Source organism: Gobio gobio, assembly GCF_949357685.1.
Source record: "Gobio gobio genome assembly, chromosome: 4".
Lineage (NCBI taxonomy): Eukaryota > Metazoa > Chordata > Actinopteri > Cypriniformes > Gobionidae > Gobio > Gobio gobio.
Window position 1 is genome coordinate 50,507,432 of NC_137100.1, and position 25,816 is coordinate 50,533,247.

The 25,816-nt window shown below is 42.1% G+C and overlaps 1 long non-coding RNA gene across 1 annotated transcript; it reads left to right on the plus strand.

Moving 5' to 3' along the window:
• The first annotated feature begins 4,001 nt into the window (after positions 1–4,001).
• On the plus strand, positions 4,002–6,938 carry LOC307125046. Its single transcript, XR_013816326.1, has 7 exons — positions 4,002–4,204; positions 4,802–4,875; positions 5,062–5,109; positions 5,193–5,276; positions 5,427–5,632; positions 5,800–5,959; positions 6,058–6,938. It is a non-coding gene; the product is annotated as an uncharacterized lncRNA (long non-coding RNA).
• The last annotated feature ends 18,878 nt before the right edge of the window (positions 6,939–25,816 follow it).

Below are 25,816 nucleotides of genomic sequence, written 5' to 3' on the forward strand. Positions count from 1 at the left end.
AGACCAAAATAGAACTTTTTGGCCTTTGGCACTGCTCATCACCTGTCCAATACAGTCCCAACAGTGAAGCATGGTGGTGGCAGCATCATGCTGTGGGGGTGTTTTTCAGCTGCAGGGACAGGACGACTGGTTGGGAAAGATGAATGCGGCCAAGTACAGGGATATCCTGGACGAAAACCTTCTCCAGAGTGCTCAAGACCTCAGACTGGACAATGACAATGACAATGACCCTAAGCACACAGCTAAAATAACGAAGGAGTGGCTTCACAACAACTGTTGACTGTTCTTGAATGGCCCAGCCAGAGCCCTGACTTAAACCCAATTGAGCATCTCTGGAGGGACCTGAAAATGGCTGTCCACCAACGTTTACCATCCAACCTGACAGAACTGGAGAGGATCTGCAAGGAGGAATGGCAGAGGATCCCCAAATCCAGGTGTGAAAAACTTGTTGCATCTTTCCCAAAAAGACTAATGGCTGTATTAGATCAAAAGGGTGCTTCTCCTAAATACTGAGCAAAGGGTCTGAATACTTAGGAGCATGTGATATTTAAGTTTTTGTTTTTTAATAAATCTGCAAAAATGTCGACAATTCTGTGTTTTTCTGTCAATATGGGGTGCTGCTGTGTGTACATTAATGGAAAAAAAAGTGATTTTAGGAAATGGCTGCAATATAACAAAGAGTGAAAAATGTAAGGGGGTCTGAATACTTTCCGAACCCACTGTATACACACACACACACACACACACACACACACACACACACACACACACACACACACACACACACACACACATGTATTAAGGTGGATATCCAACTGTGTGTAAAATATATTGTAAGAGAGTTCATATTCTAAAAGTCAACACTGAGATGAAGAAACTCTCAGTTATGGGACTGAAGGATGACCCATGTTGAATAATTAATGTGTTATTTTTGAAACTCATCTTCAGCTTTTCTCTCCAGGTGACACAAAGTGGGTCTAATGTTACATAGACAACCTTTAATCCCAGATTTAAAGCATAATCCATTCTCACACCGACAGTTTACCTTCCATCATTAAAGAGAAGGAGAGAAAAAATGATGAAAGTATAATGACAGATTTCTCTGAAGGTTGAACAATTGCATCAGGGTATATGAATGTTGGTCAAATGACACATCACACAGCCTTACCAAAAGTCACACTCACACCCACTTAAGAACCTTAGTAGGTTCAGATGTACCTCTCAGCAGTATATCATTTTAAGTTGGCTTATCTGTGTGTGTGTGGGGGGGGGGGGGGGGGGGGGATTTCTGCTGTAGAAGACGGCACCAGTAGAGATCTATTTGTCAGATTAAGGCTAGACCTGAGCTAAAATTCACGCTAATGGCGACTCCGGCTCTCAAATCCTCCAGAGTTTGAGAGCGGTCTTCAGAGAGAGCGGCATTCTGTCTGTTTGAGTTGAGCTTTGAGTTAAAATATGGCATGCACTAAAGACACACACACACACACACACACAGAGGAAACTTTCTTCTATAAACTTCCACAGACTCACAGAGCCAAACTTCAGCCATCTGTCGATCATAACAAATCCTAATTATTTAACTCTTCCACTCTTCTCTCTCTTTCTCTCTCGCTCTCTCTCTCCCTCCCTCCCTCCATCCATCTGCTGAGTGAGAAACTGATACCTATAGACAACCATTGATCAAACATGTCCTTTTATTACATGTCTCAATTCAGTTCAGATGACATGTGCTCACTCACTAACTCCCTCATCATTGCTTCCACATTTATTTTTATAACTTTATTTTTGTAAATGTGCCATGGCTCAATTCAGGGTTTTATCATCCATCTGTAAAAATGTTATATAAAATGATGGGGTTAATTTTCTGAAAACACCTCACCAAATCTTCTTCATATATGCAAGTAAAAAAACAATACGCTGTGACGTAGCTTTATATCTCTATTAGATTGTAATGTGAAGCAGCTGTTAACAAACTGTATTTTCAACTACATACATGTGCCAATAATTGTCAATAACATTATTTGTGCACTATATTGTACATTGTTTTTATGCTTAAGCTTGTGTTACAAACAAGCATCTGCTAAATGTAAGTGCAGCAAAAACATCAAAGTAACTGTTACAAGTAGTAAAAAAGAAGCAAAACAACATAGAGGATAGCAGAAATATTCAAGTCGTTTTTGCTTATTTATTCAGAATATAATGGCTTAAATATATACAAATTGAGCCAATTTTAACAGTCATCACCCATGACGATTAAATTAATAATCAAGTACAAATGATCAAATCAAATGATCAATACATTAATAATCTTTTAATAAATCAAGTAGCATACAATTAATCTAGAAGTTCACAAAGCCCAATGTTAATATGAATTACATTCATAACACTCATGCTGTACAGTTTAATCATAACTGGGGGGATTTTGATATATATTTTATATTTTAAATCTAACCCACATCTACACTTTAATAGTAAGTTATTTTAGCACATGTCTGTCAGTTCCAGCAGAAAAATAACACACTAACATTTCTGCTGGTATAGAGGAAATGTACACTCTTACAGACACGACTAGGGATTTCCCGATCAATTTTTTGCGCCCCCGATCCAAACCGAGTTTTATATTGAGTATCTGATGATACCATGTCCTGATCCGATACTAGTGTTTTCCTAGTGCCTTGTGCACACGTCAAGTAGATTTAAGTTATTTAAATCAATCCAATGAATACAGGGATGCAAATGTAAAATCTATAACTAAGGACTAATTACAATATAACAATTACTATAGGGGATATTATGCTACTGTATATATAGGCCTATAATCACGATTATTTTGGTCAATATTGAAATCACGATTAACACGTTCTCCGTCAGAACGCCAGCGTCTGCATTTTGGTAGCCTGACGTTGCCCAGATAGCAAAAAATATCGGCACGGCTTCTTTTTGCCGCCGGCCCTAAGCTGTCGGCTATAGGTGCGTCCCGCTGGCGGTGATGAAACGTTTGCCGCCGAATACGTCACTCCCATTTCTTGCGAGATGCCGCGGCCGACTAGCCGGCGGGCCGCCGGCTTCATTTTCTCTGGCGGTTGCCTCCGCCTAATGGACCGCGGCCGGCTGGCGGCAAGCCGCTGTGAAATACAAGGATTTCTACTCTCAAATTCGACCAGCCACGTTGGCTATGTTTGGCTTGTTGGGAAATAGAGTGGAACTGACAGCATTTTAACTAGTTCTCACATTTGAAGCGATTATAAAATCATAATAGCCTATATGTGAATTATATCAAATATTAGTTTTTTTTGCTCCAAAGCCATTAGGGTTTATAACAGATTCTTGACTCTTGATTCCATGATAAGGTTAGGTTTAGGAAATTACATTTAAATTTTCACTTGATTATTTGCATGTCGAGTGTGTTTAAACAGTGTTGGTCAATTTGACCCATAATGGATGTAGGCTAATACTTTTTTTTTTTTAGCATAATAGGAGGGTTAAGAAAGTTTGAAAGTTCATTTTAGGATAACACTTATTTTTGTATTGGCCTTTTTTCTATTTCTTTTTGGACTGACTTTAAAATAGACATGACAAAAAATTAGAACTAACTTCATGACATTTTACTTTGTTTTCAAAACCCATATTTTTCTGAAAAACAAAAATATATTATTAATTATTTAGGAAAAATTCTACATTCATAAGACAAGAATAACTCAAAAGAAGCCCTCTAATATTACCTCTTATAAAGCTGATTTTTACAATATTTGAAACCCTCTCAAACATGAGGTCGCAAAACAAAAAGCTTACAAAAACAGAAACCTGAAAGCTTTTCAATTTCATGTGACTGCCTTAATATTATAAAGTAGCCTATTTTCTATCTCAGAATTCTTATTTTTATTATTTATTTTATATACAGTGTTACATTTGTTGTTATTCTTTGTTCTACATATTCGGAACTGTACCACAATGCTTTATTATTTTTATTTTTCTCTCATTGTACTTTTTGTATTGTACTTGTCTATACATGTACTAATTTAAATAAAAATAAAATAAAAAAAAACAGAGAAGTACCTCCACCGGCCGAGAGGGGCAGTATACTTAAAAAAGACGGAAGACAAACCGGTAAAACATACAGATTTACCAACAGCGGCCGCTCATCACATGGTTTTAGTATTTGAAGAGAGGAGATCAGAAAATATCCTCGACTACGAGCGTTTAAGTAAGTACATGTTTCCTTTTTGTGTCACACAATATTATGTTCATTTTTGATGTATAGCTATACCGGTAGGTTGTTTTAATTAGTTTGTTCAGACACGCACGCTGATATAGTGCACAATACACAGTGTTAGCTAACACGTGCTGTTTCGCCTTTTTTACACACTGAGTTCAAGCATGTTCTACATGTTAAAATGTATCTAGCTACTGTAGGTAAGTTAGCCAAAGCTTTACATCTAGAAAGACTTAAGTTTAACTTTTGGTGTTTTCTAACAAAACAGAATGATGTATATAGGTTATTTAAATTATTTTGTTAGTCCGAACAAGCATGCTGCTAACGTTAGGTCAGTTTTAGCAAGTGTTAGCTAACATGTGCTGTGTTGCTACTGTTCTTCTAGCATTTAAGGTCATTTATGAGTTATTTCTCTGAACTGCTGTACTTATTATGTTTGAGGACAATGCAGTTTACTTGAATCACTACACTGAATGAATACATTTTACTGTTCCACATTTGGCTGACCAGTTTTTCCCCCCACAGCATAGCTACTGTATATTCTGTATTTAACGTTAACAATGCGGTTTTGTTCACATTTTCTTGCAGATACCTTGACCAGAGCACAATCGGTTATCTTCATCCAAGAGACCTATTGTTGGACAATCGTTTCGGCTTTCAAGGTAAATAAATTGTTAGTCACAATGTCTAGTTACTGGGCTATAAGGAGAAGAATATTGAAAGGAGTTGAGATGGACAAACAGGAAATTGCAGATGTTGGAAACTTTAACAGTATGGAAAATTGTGCCTGTAGTTGTTGTTATATATATATATATATATATAATTAAAATAAAATATTTTTTATGTAGATTTCCAGAATGAGAACCAAGCCCTGAGGGAAAGCAATGCACGAGCAGGTGAGAACATGCACTCTTTCTTAAATTTTACTTTTTTGACTGTGATGTAGGTCCAAAATTACCAAATGCCTTTCATTTTGTAGCTTCGGATGACAGCGGCTCACTTCATGAGCAGGTGAAGCAAGTTGGGACAATGTTGACGACGTTTGCTCGTACTGGGCAATCAGGTACAACTTGCAAACAACACCTGTGGTTGTTGGTTTAATTCCCACTGGGGCCACCTGTACATGTAGTAGACCTAGTTGTAAATGTCATAGTTTAGTAGTTGAGGGACCAGGACTGACTGCTTTATTCTTTTATTCTGTGAACCCCTGTAGGTGCAGATCAGACCCTAATGCTGCGACGTCTTGGAGAGTTTGGCGATGTTGTGCATAGCATGGACAACAAAATGGACACTATGCTGCAACATTTCAGTGCCAATGTGTCTTTTGGAGAGTTATCCCTGCCAGGGGGTCTGTTACTCCCCCTAGACAACCCATTTGGCGTTGCTTGACAACAGTTTGAGGCAGGATAAAGAGCTCCAGTAAGTGTGCTGATTTTGTTTATAATGCTGTAGGGTAATCTAAAAAGTAAAATTTAAGATTGTACACTGCATATTCTACAGTCTGAATCACAGCCTGTCACATTTTTATATTTATGTATGAGAAGCTTCAGAGATATGTAATTTGTAACACTTTTTTGTATTTTCAGCTTCGGTTTTTGGCAATCAAATGTGGGAGGGACCTAAAGACAACCGTGTGGCGAATGCTTTAGAGTATCTTCTCTAATCACCTTTCCATTAATACAACCTGGACGGGTGTAGGGGATAAAGCATGTTTTAGAGACATGTTCCTGAAGACCATTGTTCAAAGTAATATATATATAAATATATAAATTTGTTATATATTTAAGTAGATGTGTGTGGCCTTATGACATTCACATGGAATGACAGATCTGTATTTTCTACAGGAGCCATCCGGAAGAACCCGGCAACCCAGGATGCCACTGATGAGGCGGTCCAGGTTAGCGCTATGCGTTACCTGAAAGGAGCATCTGATCGTGAAGGTGGAAAAAGACGCCGCACAGCTGAGAGGGACCCACAGCCGACCTCTTACACCTAGGCTGACTACTGACACCTGGAACCCTTTCTTTATCCTGCAGTCAGTAACATCAAGACCCCTAAAGAAGCCAGAAGTTTCAGGCTACACTCACCCAATCCACACTGTTCACTGTGGAAATTACTTTTTTTTTATTCCCTGTGACCCTGCCTTGAAGGCAGCTCCTTGGATAGATATGGGATGGCGAGGTTGTTTGTCCTTTATATAGGCGCACAAGAAATCACTGAAGATAAGCCAATTTGCGCTGCCTCATTCTGGAGGTCGGGGAAAACCGGAGAACCCATAGTCAGGCTTGTTATAATGTTCTGTTCTACTACTGTTCTATTCTTCTCCAGAGCTTTACTCTAAATTATTACCATTTATGCTATTGTTAGAAATGGCTTGTTAAATGTGATGTTATACCTCGATTTATTTGGTATCCTGCACATTCTTTGGTACCAAATATCCTCATTATTTGATATAATATTTAATGGTAATTCTTTTCATCCCAGAGCTGACCTATTTGTTATTAACAAATATTGTAAGTGTTATAATTTGCTTGTAAGGCTGTTTTTTTTTTTTTTAAACCAAAATTTAATTGGAAACATGCAGGTTCTTTAGTAAAAATGTTTTTTGTTATTTATAGGCCTATTTAAGCTTATTTATTGTCTGTTATATTTAATTTATATTATCTTGTATCATTGATAGTTAATGTACTTTGAAATGTGGAATAAAAATGCCAAATGGGAATTTATCTGGTTTGTTCAATTATTATCCATCATAAACTGCATGTTACAAATATATGAATAATAAATAAATATATATATTATTTATTACACAATAAGCGGAGGCAGATCGTTCGAAAAAAGCGTTTGCCTCCGCCGGGCCGCCTTCTGGTATAAAGGCGGCGGAACGGCGGTTTGCCTGCGGGCCGGCGGCGGTACGAAGGCGGTAGGAAGCCGGCTGCCGCTTTTAAAAAGCGGCTGCCGCCGGCGGTGCGCCGTCAAACGTGTTTGCGATTACGCAATTCTGACGCTTCTACAGCCGCCGGATCACCGCCGGTGGTCCGCCGACTCATTGCTATCTGGGTGGCTGCGTCCGAAACCTGGAAAATGCTGCCTTCGGAGGACACATTTCAAGGCAGGAAGGCACCAAGGCACGTCTGAATCTAATGTTAGCTTCACTTCCTGTCTCCTGAGATACCTTCATCAGATCGATTTTTGAAGGCAGCATATTTGTATCCTTCGCTGCCTTTGATATCCCACAATCCTGTGCTTTCCATTCTGTGACAATTGAGCTGAAAAAAAAGATGGCGTCCGAAAGTTGCGTTTGCTGGTCAGTTTGTGTGTAAATGTACGTTTTTTTACCAACATTTTTTCACTTCTGATGTCATTTCTAGCGAGATTACTAATGTAGTAATTCAATATTTGTTTAGTTCTCACCAAAGCTCTCTCTGTTTTGCTGTAGATCATTAAACAGTTACACTGTCTAAGAAGTCTGTCCGAAATTAGTTTTGTGAGGTGCCTTAATGCACAAACGCTGCCTTACAAGCCATTATCTGAGCGAGGCAATGAGTCAGTTGCCTAGGTTTTCGGACACAGCCTATGGCCCTGTCCCAAATGGCACCCTAAACCCTCACGTTCTTCCTCTGAGTCCGCATTTTCACGACGTAATGCCACTTTGACTGCAGGGTAGAAGTCCTCTGCATAGCTCATGAACTTGCGTGCTCAGCTGAAGTGCGCATCGAGGGCGCATAGCAGCCGCAAAGGGGGCGCTCACGAGCATCCTTCTTTAAGCTTAAATGACGAATGGGACACCCTACGGTCTTGTGGACTCAACAAGTGGCAATTGTAAGTCCACAAGACCGAAAATGCACATGAAGTGTGCCATTTGGGACAGGGCCGTTGTCATGCTCCATTGGGCTGTGATTATGGGGCGTGTCTCAAACGAAATGCCTTTGCACTCAATTGGATAGACCTACAACCAATCAGAGCAACGGAGTAAGTGACGTATGTTGAGCGACGCATAGTAGTAGTGGGAAGTTCGGATCATTTTACGAAATTAAATAACTAACTAAAACTAAACTTATTTATAAAAATGAACACTTGAAATGAAATCATCGTGATAAACTTTGGGAAAAAAATATTTGCAGTGTAATTGAATTGTTTAGTTTGTCTCGCATCCATTAGAAAACATGGAGGGGCGGGGGTTATGACCCATACTGGTTCCAACCACCTGGGGGCGATCGAGGCGCGGAGGCTTCAGTTTCTTAGAGGAGTGCTACAGGCTTCATTCAACCCAAGCGCTCTTTGCTGACGTGGATAGTTATGTTACTGTCCATCATCGTATAAAGCCCGCCCTGACAATTTGATTGGTCCAAACATTTCTGGTTCGAGCATAGTTGCTCCACAACGGATCAAATCAAACTTCCCAATTCTCAAATGTTGTGGCCGGGGCTAAGTTCGGCTGGCATCCAGGCTACATCTTTGGGTGAACTAACCCTTTTGAATACAGTCTTTACTACCTTTCTAGGCCTTGAAAGTTGCAATGAAATTGCTGGTTCAGAAAACCATTCAAATATCTTAATTTGTGTTCCGAAGATGAACGAAGGTCTTAGAACGACATGAGGGTGAGTAATTAATAACAGAAATGTAATTTTTGATCGGCTCGAGTCCTCGGGACATCCATGACCATTTAAGACATTTAGGCAATATATTTCCTGTAAATTAGGCCTTAAATCAAGAAAATAAATGAAACTTTAAGAGGTGAGATAACAGTTATAAAAATCAGGGTTGTCAATTTAACACGTGCCTTAAACGCACCCGCCCCAGACCTACGTAGGTCATCTTTACAGTTAATTAATGAGGAACATGAAGCAGGGCAACAACTCACTCTGTATAGCAGGGGTCTCCAAACTCAGTCCTGGAGGGCCACTGTCCTGCAGAGTTTAGCTCCAACCCCAATTAAAACACCTCAACCAGCTAATCAGTGTCTTACTTGGGCCTAGTAAGACACTGATTAGCTGGTTCAGGTGTGTTTATTTGGGGCTGGAACTAAACTCTGCAGGACAGTGGCCCTCCAGGACTGAGTTTGGAGACCCCTGCTGTATAGAATGCCCCTAAAATGCAAGATATCAGAGCAAAAATGACCCTCTTATTTTGTCTCGTATTTATATCATATGATATAGCTCCAATATCACACGAGTGCTGTTTTTGTCCCAGATAGCAAATGTGATATTGATTTAGTACAACAGTTCAATATATAAGAAGTTAAAATTGTGTTATATTTTCGACACAATATTGTGTTTTTGCTCAATTTTGCCAAAGAAAATATTACCTGTAAAGGCAGAGCAGACCTGCTGTGTGTCTCAGCGCAACATTTAGTTTCTGAATGAATCCGCGTTTTGTTAAGCAATCGGGTCAATTGTCCATTCATAAAGAGAGCCAATTACTTAATTCAGACATTTGAACAAATAAAATGAATGAATGACTCGACTGACTCATTTACTGACATTTTTAACTATACTGGCTGTTTTAGTTTCTTATTTTGAGTAGCCTATCACTTCATTCAGAAATGATTTCATATTTTGGAGATGGATTGAAATGAATTATGTTTATTTGCATTTACTCATCCTCATGTCATTTCAAACCTGTATGACTTCTTTTGTGGAAAATAAAAATAAATTTTGAAGAACGTTGGTAACCAAACTCGTTTGGTCTGTAAATATATCTAAATAACAATTCAGATGCAGCTTCTGAAAAAAAAAATAATAATCAAATCAAATATAGCTTATTTCTTTCTTAAGCTACTTTTAATGTCTTTTTGAAGCTTGTCTCATTTAACACAACAATAACTTTAAAATATCTTTTGGGGGTCATTTCTCAGCCAAATTGGATGTGTGGTTAATTTGCTATCAATTAATCGACACAACGTGTAATTAATTAGATACAAAATGTTATTCTCTTGACAGTCTTAAAATAAATAAATACAATAAAATATAGCCTATTATTACACTAGGTTAATTACGAAAATCTGTGGGGATGTTGTCAATTAAAAAAAAATATATTTTAATAACAGTACATCTCCACATTAGTTTTTGTTTTAATTAGGAGTTTCACCCAGAATATTCCTTTAAACAGGTTCTTGGACTCTTGAAGTGCAGAAACAACAACGGATTGAGTAGCCTAGAAAGTAGTCTCATCAATAAATAAACAGCAAGATCAGTGTTACAAGTCCCCTATAGGGAGACTGCAGCCATGTCGAAGACATTTCATCCCAACAAGTGGGATCACATTGAAAAGCTTCTGTGTTGTGTGATGTACAAGAGATCTGTGCACAGCAACTTTCAAGGCCTTTGAAAAGTAGACATGAGACTATGTCTCCTGAAAGTGGCAAAAAATAAGAGGCTAGGTCGCAGGAGATCTGATGTGGTGTGGAAAGCGACTTTATGATTTTCCAAATTTCATTTACGGACCAAACAGAAGATAAAACAAATCCATGTTTTGAAAGCCTGTTTATATCACACATGCACGCACACACGCAAACACTTGCATTCTCTCTCACTTCCTTTCAGCAGCTCATCACCCGGGCTTTGATTTCCCACTGTTACTGTGGCATTTGTTTCCATGGTTACCAAAAACACTCAATCTGAGATACAGACAGTCTTTCGGAAAAAGCAAACAGTTGTCACTAACCAACTGCGCACACACACATTCAGCCTTCTGCATGAGTGTGTTTGATTCAATTTTGAGATAAGCAAGCGCATTTTAATTTAGTTTAAGTTAGTTTCAGAATGTATATATATATATATGTATATATATATATGTATATATGTATATATATATATATATATATATATATATATATATATATATATATATATATATATATATATATATATATATATATATATATATATATATATATATATATATATATATATAAAATTGTTTTTGAAACATTTGGTTTTAGTTTAGCCAAAATCCTTTCTGCTGCAACTGTTCAACAACATACATTTTGACTTCCTCAACCCCGTAAAGTACGGAGCCCCTAAAGGGCCATGGTGGTGAAAAAAAAAAAGTGAGATGGGAAGAAAAATAATAAGTCAATGCTTGCAAATGTTTTGTGTTGCCCCGAGAAAACGTTGCGTTGGCTCACAAAACCTTTTGAGCTTTCTGCAAGCGAATGCAAAGTTTCTTGATAGAATGCAAAAGGTTTTGCGAGAGAACGCAAATATTTTTTTCCTGCACCATGTCCCTTTAGGGGCTCCGTAGTAAAGGAATAGTTTAATCGCAAATGAAAAAGTTATTTACTCTCATGTTTTTCAAAACCCACATGACTTTCTTTCATTGAAAAACAAAGATGACAGTAATGTCAAAGCTACTCTTTTTAATGCAATGAAAGTAAATGGAGACCACAGCTGTAAAAAAAAAAAAAGCAGTGTGAATATTCTTCTTAATTTCTTCTTTTGGGTTCCACAGTACAAATAAAATCAAGATCTGGGACAACATGATAAAATAATGTTTGTTTTTGGGTGTACTATCTCTATAATTCCTTTTGGACAATTGATATTTACTCACATATGCACTTGCGTACTTATTTACTCAGCTAACCCTGAAGATCCTCTTAATGACATGCTCATTGATTTGTCCTCTCAGTCCACCGTATTCTTTTCATCAGCTGCCCCCAGGCATCGCCATGGGAACGGCATATCGGTAATGGCCCACACTCTGTTTCTCTCAATGTACCTGTAAACGTAGGGTATTTGCCATTGACCTGTGACTCACCCCTGGTCCTTACACTGATGAGTCTGATGTCTGCTGTATTCAACCAACTTTAACTTGAAATAGTCTTTGCAACTTTTCAGAATTCTATAGATGTCCAAGGTTATATAGATGATGGCTTTTCAAAGTATTCCATATGAATCCTCTTTCTATCTTTCGGTATTTGTCTCCAACACAATATATGGGCTATGCATTTTCTTGTGTAGAGTTTCTGTCTTAATCCCACATTCCTACAACGCATGCGTTTTGTTATCCACACAGGTTTGGTGAATTTAGATGAAACTTTTAGAGAACTTTTTTTTGCAATTTGCAACTAGTTTTTGTGTAATTTGAATGTATTTCAGTCAGCTCCCTCATTTAATGCTGCAATTAACAATGAATGAAGTTTAATGATGTATAATCACTATTTTCGTAAATGAATGCTAATTTGACAGCTCTGCTACCTGGGGATTGTGTGAACAATTGTGTGCGCATGCATGTATAGTTTGTGTGAGAATAATATGACGACGTCCCCTGCGGTGTCCAAACAGAGTCTGCTTTCATAAAAAACTGGAATGAAATAAATGAATTATACAGCATATAGAAACAAATGGTAATATAACAACATTAGATTTACTTTAATAATATTTGAAGTTTACAGCACAGATCAAATGAATATGAATGATGCATGGTCGCCAATCAGAAAACCATCTGGGTTCTTTTTTTATTCAGAAAAGGGTGTTAATTGATTAATGATTCAGATTTATTGAAGTATTGCTGGGCATTTCCGACCACTATGAGTCACTAACAGTATGAGCCAAACTTGATTTACACTCCACCATTTCTCTCCCTCTATATATTAGTCTCTCATATCATCAGCTTTCTAAAGCAGGATACAGTGGAATATTGTTTTGATATTTTCATATCTTTGTATTGAATACACATGGTTGCTATCTCAGCTGTTACATTTCCTCCTGTTGCTACATTTTTGCCTCATCCCTTACAAAAACACTCTATACGTTTTAACAAGATTTGAAGTTCTCCTACTTTGCCTGCTGGGTGTTTAACTCTTCAGAGAGAATAACAACTGTCGACTTTCATCATCCCAGGGACAAAATCATGCGCTGTGTGTTCTTTTCCCCTTCAAAAAAAAAACCGCTCCTCTTTAGCGATGATTTCTCATACTGTAGGTGTGTAGGTGGTTTGTTTGAACCCTGAACATTAAACAGCTTCAACAAACATACTGAACAACAATTCTAAAAATACATGATGGAACAGCAGTGCATCATTCATATGCACAAATACAGCAGGTGTTTAGTCTACTGCAGTTTCACTTATAGATTAGGATTGAATGTCAGTGACCTTTTAGCCTTTCCACACATGTGCATGCAATGAGGTAAATATGATTTGATCTGGTTTGAATTCTTTACTATTATAAGCATAATAGTAAAATACATAAATAAAATGGTAATGGACTTCCGGTGCAGTGGAGCGTATGGAGAATATTAAACATAAAGTTAGGGCAGAACAAAGCAATGTTGATACAAGCCACCTTCCACCAAGATATTTAAATCCTCTGGAACTTATTATGTTATTGTTTAAAGTGTAACTTCACAGATTTTCAAAAAATGTAACACTAGGCAACCACTTTCTTAACTGTACACAACAGCATTTTGTTTCAGGGGACTGGGATTGCTTCATTTTCTTTCATTTTTTTCCCTTCATTCGGCCTTAAACACTGTATTCGTGGTTAAAATGTTGACCACAATCACAGGGGTTTATCAGATTGTCCATCATGGTGTTCTCTCTGTATTTACGATTGTTTGCAGCCTTTATCCACTGCCTACAATGCGCTGGATCCGTGACTGGAAACCGTAACCAGTGTTGGGAAGGTTACTTCGGAAATTTAATAGGTTACAGATTACAAGTTAGTAACTATTTCAATTATTTTATTAAAGTAATGTAACTGACTACATTTGATTGCTTTTTGATTACTTTTCTATTTTCCAGCACTAGAACACATTTTTATCACTCGCCATGGTGGCAACTCTCAGACAGCTTGTAGCCTAAAACTTTCAGCAGCAATGTAGATTAATATAATTGGCAGACGTGGTGCGCTGCAAATTCGAAAGAGAGCCAACATAAAGCATCAGAATAGCATTGCCTTACTAAACAGCCTTTAAATGGCAGGAGGCATCGTGCACATTAGAAACAGGCAAAGCAACAAATCAAGCGTAGCGTCAGTTCTGGCAGGTCACGTTTGTCAAGCTCGCATTAGCTGTCTGTCAGCTGATCACATCTACCTATGACATCAATCACAGCATACATATATAAGCTCCTTAAGTATTATCAGCAGCTATCGCGTTTCTCCAGAGCTCATTTACCCTCCTCCATCCCCAGCTCCTCCTCTCGTCCAGTCAGGATTTGGTATTCTGATTCCCCTTGAATCGGACTAAATTCCTGAATTATTTTGTACATTTAAATATTGACATTAATGATCTGCAATACATTATGTTGGTTCTGTTCTGTTTACCCTAAGAGGGGTTATTGCTGCTCTCCCTGCTCTTGTCCATACTAGGCTGCATGGATGCGCAGGGAGTTCTTCCCCAGAACAGAACCATACCGCCAATCCAAACTATATGCTTATTGTCAATTAATATTATTCAACATATCCTAGCTTTTTATAGAAAATATTCAGATGTAATCATTAACATTTTCGTAAGGAACTGCAATTTAATAACTGTAACGGATTTCCACTGGAGGCAAGTTGAAGTGAACCCAAGTGCAGTTTATTTACAGAGTGAACAAATACAAAACAAACTAAGACTTGACTTGACACATGAACAGACTTGACTATGAACAGACCCGACTATGAAACACTCACCAACAGCGGGTTACAACAAACAATAGACCCTTTTCACATTTCCGGGTTTAACAGAACGGAAGTCGTCATAGTTAGGTTAAATCTTATAGCGGTGAATGAGAGAATACATTAAATATATTTTTTGTGTGCCCATTTGCTAAAATAGCAAAAGACAAATGTTGTACAAACACACGCTGTATTAAGCAGTGCATAAAGTATGACATGACAATAATGTCTGGAACATTTGTGTATTGACAAATATTGTATTTATTTCACTACCGCTGTGATAAAGTATGCAAACACAGCGCGAGCGTCACTGCGGGAAGCAGAAAGTGCAGCTCCTCCCCGCCTGCACGCGGCTACTCTCACCGATCGGTTGCATCCAGCCACAGCCGATGTCGAACACACCTCATAACACATGAGGACAAGGGAATCACATGACAATGGAACACATGGCAGGATCATATTGTTGTGAACTTCTTTTGTTTCTTGAAGTAGAGACCAGGAGAACTTGGATAGGTTTTTTCAGCAGGATTCTTTATTGAGAAAAACGTGCTGTCTTTCCGCTGAGGTCATCAAGTCTACCTAAAGGAGTTGTACATTGTATTTTATCTACATTTTAGGGGGTGGGATTATACAGCAGGGGAGGAGACACTCTGAACAATACAATGCAAATGTTGTGGGTTTTTTTTTCTTCTTTTTTTTCTTGACAGTTGACTCAGTAGTGGGTCTAGTTGTCCTTCAGAGGTTGTGGCTTCATACGCAGGTGAGAAAGTCTGTGTGTATGGGTCTGGGGACAGCCATCAAGTGGTATCTGCACAGATTAAGAACTAAAACAAAAGACAACAGAGCAGTATTTGTTCTAAAAGACAGCAAACATCAGGGTTGTCTCATCTGTTCAATCTGAGTCTGCTATTGTTGTTTCTTTCCCTATTTCTCAATCCCTGCGACGCCTAAAGAACAGTGAGGAAAGGATGGACTAGTGGATGGGGAAAGGCCTATAAGGAAGTCTTCACCGCAGGGTTGGCCCCCGAATGCCTGTTGCATTCGGTTCTTTCCTGGGCTCCTCACTGATCCGTGTCCTATCCTATCCCTGTAGGTGGAGGAACAACTTTGCAGTGTGACCCATGAGTAAGCAGGCTGAGAAGGAGCAGAATTATGCATAGCATTTCTTTTTGTATCTTGCAACTTCTTCCTACACACTTTCTCCCAATGTCCTAATTTTACACAGTAGTGGCATTTGCCTTTTTTCTTAGGCAATCTATTGTCTGAATTCTTTGTGCTAAACGTAGCTGCTGCTACTCTCACTTTTGCCTTAACATCAGCATCTCTTCTGAATTCAGAAAAATATGTACGTGCTGAGGGCAAGCTCTGGGATAATATTTCGATATCTCTAGGTCCTAGCAATTTGGCAGTTTGAACTTGGACAACAGAATTATCAGGAATACTTTCAATTACCTTAATTCCTGACCCTCTCCTAGCGCCACATACTTTGACTGAATCAACAGGCACATCAGATACTGATTGAATGGCTACATCTGTTTCAAAGAAAGCTTGCAAGTCAGGATAAACGTTATCAGGCTGACTAGCTTCATTCACATCAGTTTTCTCTGCAGCTTTGTTGCGGTTCAATTACTTAGTCAAAGATGCTACTCTAGCACAGAGTTCTTTGTTCTGTTTCTCTAGCTCTAAGATGTTCTGAGACTGTTGTCTAGCTAGCGCTAAACTAAATTCTCTGTGACAACAAATAATGCCTTTCACATTGTTCTTGCGAATACATGCTCCTAAAACTTTTTTACATTCATCAATCGACTAAGTCTTGTCTGGATGGATCTCATATTTCTGAGTTAGTTCTTGCCTAACTTTCTTTGTGACAATTAAATCCATCTGCACTCCTAACTGTGATTTGAAATCACTTTCTGACCACAAAGGAGTAGCAATTCCACCTTTTTCAGTTGTGGGGATTAGTCTAGTACTTTTCCTAAACATTTTATGAATTTCTTTGTGACCACACACTCACAAACACTGACTTCTCTGATCAACAGACTTGTTAACACAGCTCAACTATTGTTAACTTTCTTTGGCAAAACAGAGGACAACACAAATATTAACTAAATGCTAATCTTCCCTGCCTAAAACAGAGGCAAAACAATTATTAGCATGTGATGCTAACCTTCTCTATGAAGAGGCAAACAACTTCCCTGCTTGAAAACAGAGGGTAACTCATCTCTAAAACAAACTTTTTTAGAGGGTAACTTAGTTAACCAAACCCTACAGCTGTCTAAGAACTCTTCCCTGGCAGCGCAGAGGAAAACAAATTACTGGTCTTTAAGGTTCTTTTGGATAGAGCAGCACTCACCACAACCCTTGGTTGAGAGAAAGATTCAGTCTGGAAATCTTTGTTCAGCTGGAAGTTTCGCTCTGGATTCCACAAGATGCAGTCTGGAAAGCAGGTCTTTGTGCTTGAAGTTTCAATCTGGATTCAGTCTGGAACGTAGGCAGATCTTTATCTTTGAGCTTGAAGTTTCAATCTGGATTCAAGCTGGAACTCTATCCGGGTCACGGCACCAAAACTGTTGTGAATTTCCTTTTCCTCATTTGAAGAAGAGACCAGGAGACGTTGGGATATCTTTAAAGCAGACGTTACTCGTTTATTGAGAATCGTGCTGTTCTTCGGCTGAGGTTCCAAGTCTAACTAAAGGAATTTTATATTGTATTTTATCTACATTTTAGGGGGAGGGATTATACAGCAGGGGAGGAGACATTCAAACAAAGGAATGCATATGTTGTGTAGGTAAAGGACACACCTTAGACATAACGGTGTGACCTGTCCTAATTCAATCAGCATAACAGTGTCATTCAAATGCATAGATGCTAATCCAATCACTCAGGCAGTATTGCTCTAAACTTGTCATGGTAAATAGTCAGGAAGTACATAAAGACAAAAGACTTAATGTCTCAAACACTTACACGGCCTGACGTAATCTCCTTAGAATTTCCTCAAGTTTACTTCAAAATGTAAAACACAAATATAGATAATGTTTTCAGTTATATTCTATTACATTGGAACCTATACATAACAATGTATAAATTTGTAATCTTACAATATGACAAACAGGAACACATGACAAAACCAGGAACAGGACAAGGAGCATAATTACAAAGACATGAACACAAACAAGACCCAAAACTGTTACAATTACAATTTTTTTCTCAGTAACTGTAACTGATTACAGTAAGGTTTATTTTGTAATTAAATTACGTACAGTGCATCCGGAAAGTATTCGCAGCGCTTCACTTTTTCCACATTTTGTTATATTACAGCCTTATTTCAAAATTTATCAAATTCATTATTTTCCTCGAAATTCAACAAACAATACCCCATAATGACAACGTGAAAGAAGTTTGTTTGACATTTTTTCAAACGTATTAAAAAAAAAAGGGGAGAAAAATCTTATGTACATAGGTATTCATACTTTGACATGAAGCTCAAAATTTAGCCCAGGTGCATTCTGTTTCCGCTGATCATCCATGAGTTGTTTCTACAACTTGATTAGAGTCCACCTGTGGTAAATTCAGTTGATTGGACATGATTTGGAAAGGCACACACCTGTCTATATAAGGTCCCACAGTTAACAGTGCATGTCAGAGCACAAACCAAGCCATGAAGTCCAAGGAATTGTCTGTAGACCTCAGAGACAGGATTGTATCGAGGCACAGATCTAGGGAAGGGTACAGAAAATGTTCTACAGCATTGAAGGTCCCAATGAGCACAGTGGCCTCCATCATCCGTAAATGGAAGGAGTTTGGAACCACCAGGACTCTTCCTAGAGCTGGCCGCCTGGCCAAAAGGCACCTGAAGGACTCTCAGATCATGATAAAACAAAATTCTCTGGTCTGATGAAACAAAGATTGAACTCTTTGGCCTGAATGGCAAGCGTCATGTCTGGAGGAAACCAGGCACCGCTCATCACCTGGCCAAAACCATCCCTACAGTGAACCATGGTGGTGGCAGCATCATGCTGTGGGGATGTTTTTCAGCGGCAAGAATGTCTTGGTTACATATGGTAACCCTCGTTCCCTGAAGGAGGGAACGGAGACGTACATCGGACGTAACCAACGAATTGGGATCACTTCAGGGAGCCCCTAGCAGCTTCGAGATCCAGAGAACGGGCCAATGGCCATTGGCGTGCAGGATTTGCATCTCGCGCTCCGCCCCGCACCGCGGGTATAAACAGCAAGCGAGAGGAACCCGCAGTTTTTTTTCACTAAGGAGCCAAACTCAGTGGCTCAGTACTGCAGTGATGGTACAGCAACTGAGCCGAGGGTCCCCTCGGTCAGGGAATAAAACAACTGGCAGTGGGTTGTGTCCGGGGCAGCAAACAGATCTAACCCGAGCGGGCAGGGCACGTCTTGGGATTCATACGCCAAGACGATGGCATCCACTATCCAGTGGGCCATCCTCTGCTTGGAGACAGCCTTTCCCTTCTGCTGTCCTCCATAACAGACGAAGAGCTGCTCTGAGGTCCTGAAGCTTTGCGTTCTGTCTACATAGGTCCGCAGGGCGCGGACCGGACAGAGAAAAGCTAGGGCTGGGTCTGCCACCTCCGAAGACAGCGTTGCAGGCTCACCATCTGGTCCCGGAAGGGAGTGGTGGAAATCTTGGGCACGTATCCAGGCCGGGGTCTCAGGATTACATGAGAGTTACCAGGCCCGAATTCCAGGCACGATTCGTCGACCGAAAATGCCTGCAGGTCCCCTACCCTCTGGATGGAGGCCAATGCAGTCAGGAGTACTGTCTTCAGTGACAGAACTTTCAACTCAGCTGACAGCAAAGGCTCAAAGGGCGCTCTCTGCAGTGCGGTAAGCACCAGAGTTAAGTCCCAAGAGGGTATAGAGGGAGGGCGAGGCGGATTTAGTCTCCTCGCCCCCCTCAAGAACCTGACGATCAGGTCGTGCTTTACCTAAGGACTTTCCGTCTACTAGGTCATGATTAGCGGCGATAGCGGCAACATATACCTTGAGGGTGGAGGGAGACAGCCTTCGCTCCAACTCGCTCTGTAGAAAGGAATGCACCAAGCTGATCGTACACCTTCCGGGGTCTTCTCGGCGAGAAGAGCACCAGTCGACGAACAAGTGCCACTTCAACGCATAGAGCCGTCTCGTAGAGGGAGCTCTAGCGGAAGTGATGGTGTCTACCACGTTCTGTGGGAGGAGCATTAGTTCCGGGAACCAAGTCCGGTTGGGCCAATACGGAGCCACCACCAGGACCTGCTCCTCGTCCTCCCTGATCCCTGAAGGCTCACTGGGGAAAAGCATATTTGCGTAGGTCCCAGGGCCAGCTGTGTGCAAGAGCATCCGAGCCGAGGGTCCCCTCGGCAGGGAATAAAACAACTGGCAGTGGGTCGTGTCCGGGGCGGCAAACAGATCTACCTGAGCGGTCCCGAAGCGACTCCAGATCAGCTGGACCACCTGGGGGTGGAGTGTCCACTCTCCGGGAAGCACCTGCTGACGTGAGAGCTCGTCGGTTGCACGATTGAGCAGGCCCGGGATGTGAGTGGCACGAAGCGACCTCAGATGCTTCTGACTCCACAAGAGGAGATGGCGAGTTGTGACATGCAACGGGAGCGTAGACCACCCTGTTTGTTGATGCACGCAGCCGCCGCAGTGCTGTCCGTACGGACCAGAACGTGCTTGCCTCTGAGCGGCCCCTTGAGGCGACTGAGTGCAAGACGAACTGCTAACAACTCCAGGCAATTGATATGCCATTGCAGTTGGGACCCCGTCCACAGACCCGAAACTGCAAGCCCGTTGTACGTGGCACCCCAGCCGGTGGATGAGGCATCCGTGGAGACAACAGCATGCCTGGACACTTGTTCTAGAGGCACTCCTGCCCATAGAAATGAAGGGTCCGACCACGGGCTGAAGGTTTGGCTGCATCTCGGTGTCACTTGGACACGGAGGGATCCACTGTGCCACGCCCATCTCAGGACTCGATCGTGTAGCCAGCGTTGAAGCGGTCTCATATGAAGCAATCCGAGCGGCGTTACCGTGGCTGCAGATGCCATATGCCCCAGGAGCCTCTGAAAATGTTTCAGTGGTACCGGTGTCCTGCATTTGAATGAATTCAAGCAGTTCAACACAGACTGGACGCGCTCCTCGGTGAGGCGCGCTGTCTGGGCGAACGAGTCCAGCTCCATCCCAAGAAAAGAGATCCTCCTTCGCCAGTAGGACCGCGATCTCCGCCTGGAGCACAGGAGCGTTCTCCTTCGACACGGAGGTGAAGTGAACGCCCCTGAACTTGCCAGGCGAACTGAATCGCATAGCCGAGTCTGATGGTATGGATGAGCCAGCGAGACGGTCTGGGAAGCGCTAGCCAGTCTCCCAGGGACCGTGCAAGCGGGGCCATCGGCACCACAGACGTACCCGCAGCGGGGCAGCGAGGTGGCATGCAGGGACCCGACTCGGACGGCCTGGTGGCGGCCTGAAGTGGGGTCTGAGTGTGCTGTGCAACACTTACCTGCTTCCGAGGAGGGGTTGTGCGAGTGTGGGAAGGCCTCTGGAGTACATCCCCACAGCTGGCACCCCCTGCTGGCGAACAGAGAGGCGTCTGAGAGTGACAAGGCATGGGAGCGTCGAACACTGACAGGCGCGCTCTCTTGGCACCCAGAGATATTGGAAACTGCTCTTTTATTGAAAATTTGGGTACCACTGCCACTGGGGCCAGTGGCGGAACAGAAAAAACATAAACAAGGATTCTCCCCCGGCCGTCTTCCGGGGGAAGGAGTGGTGCTGCAGCCATCTCCTGAAGAGCAGTTTCCTCCATCTCTGGGTGGCCCGTCTCAGGGTCACTTACGATGGCGCTTGCCACCTGGCTTGGCAGCGGCCTGAGCGGGCTGGACAGCCCTCCCGCGGCCGGCTCCACGGCCACGGCGAGGTGTAGGCTGCTGCTGGGCAGGGGCAGCGGCGGGCGGCCATCCTCGGCGACGGGCAGGCAGAGGTGCTGCGGCCGGCGGCGGAGTGGGAGCACCAGCTGGCCGACGGGGCAGGATGTGCTTGATGGCCTCTGTCTGCTTCTGGGCGGCCGAGAACTGTTGGGCGAAGCTCTCGACCGCGTCGCCGAATAACCCGGCCGACGAGATGGGGGAGTCCAGGAACCGGTACTTGTCGGTCTCCCTCATGTCGGCCAGGTTAAGCCAGAGATGTCGCTCCTGGATACGATACACTAAGGTGGACATCTCCTGACCAAGGGAACGGGCGGTGACTTTCGTCGCCCGGAGGGCGAGGTCCATCGCCGTCCAGAGCTCCCGGAGGAGCTCTGGGTCAGGTCTACCCTCGTGCATGTCCATGAGCGCCTGGGCCTGGTGCACCTGGAGCAAACTCATGGCATACAAAGCAGACGCGGCCTGTCCGCAAGACCTGTAAGCCTTCGCAACTAGGTTGGAAGAGAACTTACAGGCCCGGGAAGGGAGACGTGGGTCACCGCGCCAGTTGGATGCGGTCGCCGGACACAGTTGCATCGCGACGGCCCGCTCTACTGGTGGGATTCCCAAGTAACCTTTGGCCTGCCCGCCGTCAAGGGTAGTGAGGAGGGAGGAGCCGCTAGGTCTGTTTTTGGCACTGAAAGGCGCCGTCCACGACCTAGTCCCATCCTCATGCACCTCCGGGAAGAATGGTAGCGCGACCCGCCCCGAGAAACCAATCATCCAACCTGGAAGGTTCTGGATGTGGTGGAGGGTTCCACTCAAGCCCGACTTTAGCAGTCAACTCGGGGTCCGACTCGACCGTTGCCACTCTCCCAGAGGGAGGCAGTACAGCCGAATCTTCATCCTCCGAGGACTGGAACTCCCCCTCCGATGCAGCGATCGACATCTGCTCATCCGTGGGTGCCCAGAAAGTCACCGCTGGCGGCCTGCGGGCGGGACGAGCGGCTTCTTCCGGAAGCACCACCGGCTGAGGAGCTTGTGAGGGATCAGGGGCCCGCGGAGGCTCGCTCGGCGGGTTTTCCCTGAACGTAATCCTCAGATCACCCCGGGCATCCGTCAAAGTAGGCCTATCCTGCTGGGCAGGGATAGTACTAGATTGAGGTATGCGGAGGGGGACTCCACCTTCCCGAAGGTAGGTGAGTCTCGATCTAAGCTCCGAGATCACCGAGGTCATTTTCCCGCAGTAGGAACATGAACTATCCACAAACGCTGCCTCAGCGTGCTGAACGCCCAAACACGTGAGACAGTGATTGTGACCGTCAATGGGTGAGAGGGAACGACCGCATCCAGAAACGCACGGGTGGAATGACATCTTGAAAAAGACGCAGTGTCACACCCGTGTTGCTCTTTTTGTGAGGAAACGCTCTTAAAGATGTGCTGAAGCACCCAGGGAAAACCGCGACAGAATACAGGGGATAGTGCAGCCTGTATCTGTACTCACTGTACGCCCTCACCGAACCGACAGAAATTTGTGGTTGCTGTGTGAACAGCAGTTTTGTGCAGCTGAGCACGCTGTCCCGCTGATTTGTGCTGTAACGCCAACACTCGCGATCCTCTCTCTCGTCTGTAGAAGACTCTCTCTCTCTCTCTCTCTCTCTCTCTTTGCTGATACAGCAGTCGAAACTCCGTAATAACGCCTGTTCGGCTCCGAAGTGAATGACAACTGCGGGTTGCTCTCACTTCCTATTTATACCCGCGGTGCGGGGTGGAGTGCGAGATGCAAATCCCGCACGCCAATGGCCATTGGCCCGTTCTCTAGATCTCGAAGCTGATAGGGGTTCCTTGAAGTGATCCCAATTCGTCGGTTACGTCCAACGTACGTTGAACGTGACTGACTGAAAGGGAACTGGGAGACTAGTCAGGATCGAGGGAAAAATGAAGAGACATCCTTGATGAAAACCTGCTCCAGAGCGCTCTGGACCTCAGACTGGGGCAAAGGTTCATCTTTCAACAGGACAATGACCCCAAGCACACAGCCAAGATAACAAAGGAGTGGCTACGGGACAACTCTGTGAATGTTCTTGAGTGGCCCAGTCTGAGCCCAGACTTGAACCCGATTGAACATCTCTGGAGAGATCTGAAAATTGCTGTGCACCGACGCTCCCTATCCAACCTGATGGAGCTTAAGAGGTCTTGCAAAGAAGAATGGGGGAAACTGCCCACAAATAGGTGTGCCAAGCTTGTTGCATCATACTCAAAAAGACTTGAGGCTGTAATTGGTGCCGTTTTTTATTTTTAATAAATAGTTAACTATTTAACTATTGAACTATTTACATATAACTAGTTACTCCGCAACACTGCCTGTAACTTGCATGTAGGAACAGCGTGGGGACTGCTGACAAACGAAAGCCTTACACACAAGTTTAAAATGACCGTGCCTGCTCATATGTTAAAAATAAGATTGAAAGATAATAAAAATGAATCAGTTCCGTGGGTCTAGTCTTTGCATCTGTTTGTTTGAAGTTTTAATTAGGTCTCCTCTGTTGGAGTAGAATTGGCTAGGTGGCGCTGTCGCAAAAAACAGGGTTCTAGAAATGCTGTCAAATGTGGTCCTAAAACAGCCGAGTATTGCAGGAATATAATATTGAAAGGGAAGACAACAGCCCTTTTTCTCTGTTTTCTCTAGCAAGGTTGCACTGATTTAAAAAACTTACAGGCAGTTTCTACTGTACAGGCAGCCACGTTTTATTGAAAGCCCTTTTTGTCGGTGAAGTACCTTCAAGTAGCCTTTTAATATAATATACTAAAATGTCTACTATAGTTAATAATGTATATAATGTAGGCTACTATGGTATACTATAATATAATGTAATGATTTGTGATCTACAGTTATTATAAATATCAAAGAAAGAGTTTTCTTACTTGCACAGTTTGCTATGGAAGAGTATTATACTGGAAGCTCACATAGCACTGAGATTTTAGAGGAAACACATATGCAGTTGGTAGTCAATTGTCACTTTATTCAGGTACTCTGGGAAAAAAGGGTGAAGGATTTACTTTGAAACATTTTCACTCAGAGATTGCTAGTATATTTCACAATTTAAAAAAAACCAGAAAGTTACACATTTAATTATAATTTCAATTAATACATTTGTTTTTCAAGTAGAAAGACTGACATGTTAATAGTTTTCTTGTACCTACTCCAATATATATATTACAAGCAGCAGACTTGTGACTAAATCTTAAAATAAGAACACTGATTTCCTTACGGACTATATTAAAAATAATTTAAAAAATTGGGCTTACTGTTCTGTCAACAAAACTTTACCACAGTAGCCATAATTTATGCCAAAATGCCATGGTTACAGCAATTATTGTTAGTACTTTCAAAAGTATTTGGTATTTCCTTCAAACAGTAGGAAATATTTTTTATTCTAAAAATAACTGGAGTAAAATGGCATTTTGGCAGCACTTATGTTTACCATGGTAAATGATTTATAAAAAAAACATATTTCCAGGAGCTGACATGAATATTTACCAGAACAATCTCCTGCTGTAGCGTTGGACTCCTTCAAGTCTCTGTTCTGTTTGTTTTGGCAAGAGTTTCTGCGTTCGCTTTGGACAGCCTCAAGGTTCTGTTTGTGCTGTTTGGAATGAAAAGCCTTTCAAAAGGTTGATGATTCTGCACTGACAGACCCAAACCTGCTTATAAACGCACACACACACGCCCAAACACATTGATATTTGCTTTAATTACTGCGTGGGTTTGTTTGTTTATCATGGTAACCACTTCAACAAATATTGAAGGAATCAACAAGTCAAGATAATGGGCTAATTTACAAAATGGCGTGTGCAGCACAACTGTGTGTGTGTGTGTGTGTGTGTGTGTGTGTGTGTGTGTGTGTGTGTGTGTGTGTGTGTGTGTGTGTGCGTGTGCGTGCGTGCGTGCGTGCATGTGTGTAGACAGAGACGGAGAGAGAAAGAGAGGGGACAATCACATAATGCGGGGTGCCTGGCTCTAGCGTATTAATTATCTGATTTCTCTGGTTATAATAGCGCTGATTGAGAGACCCATTTGGA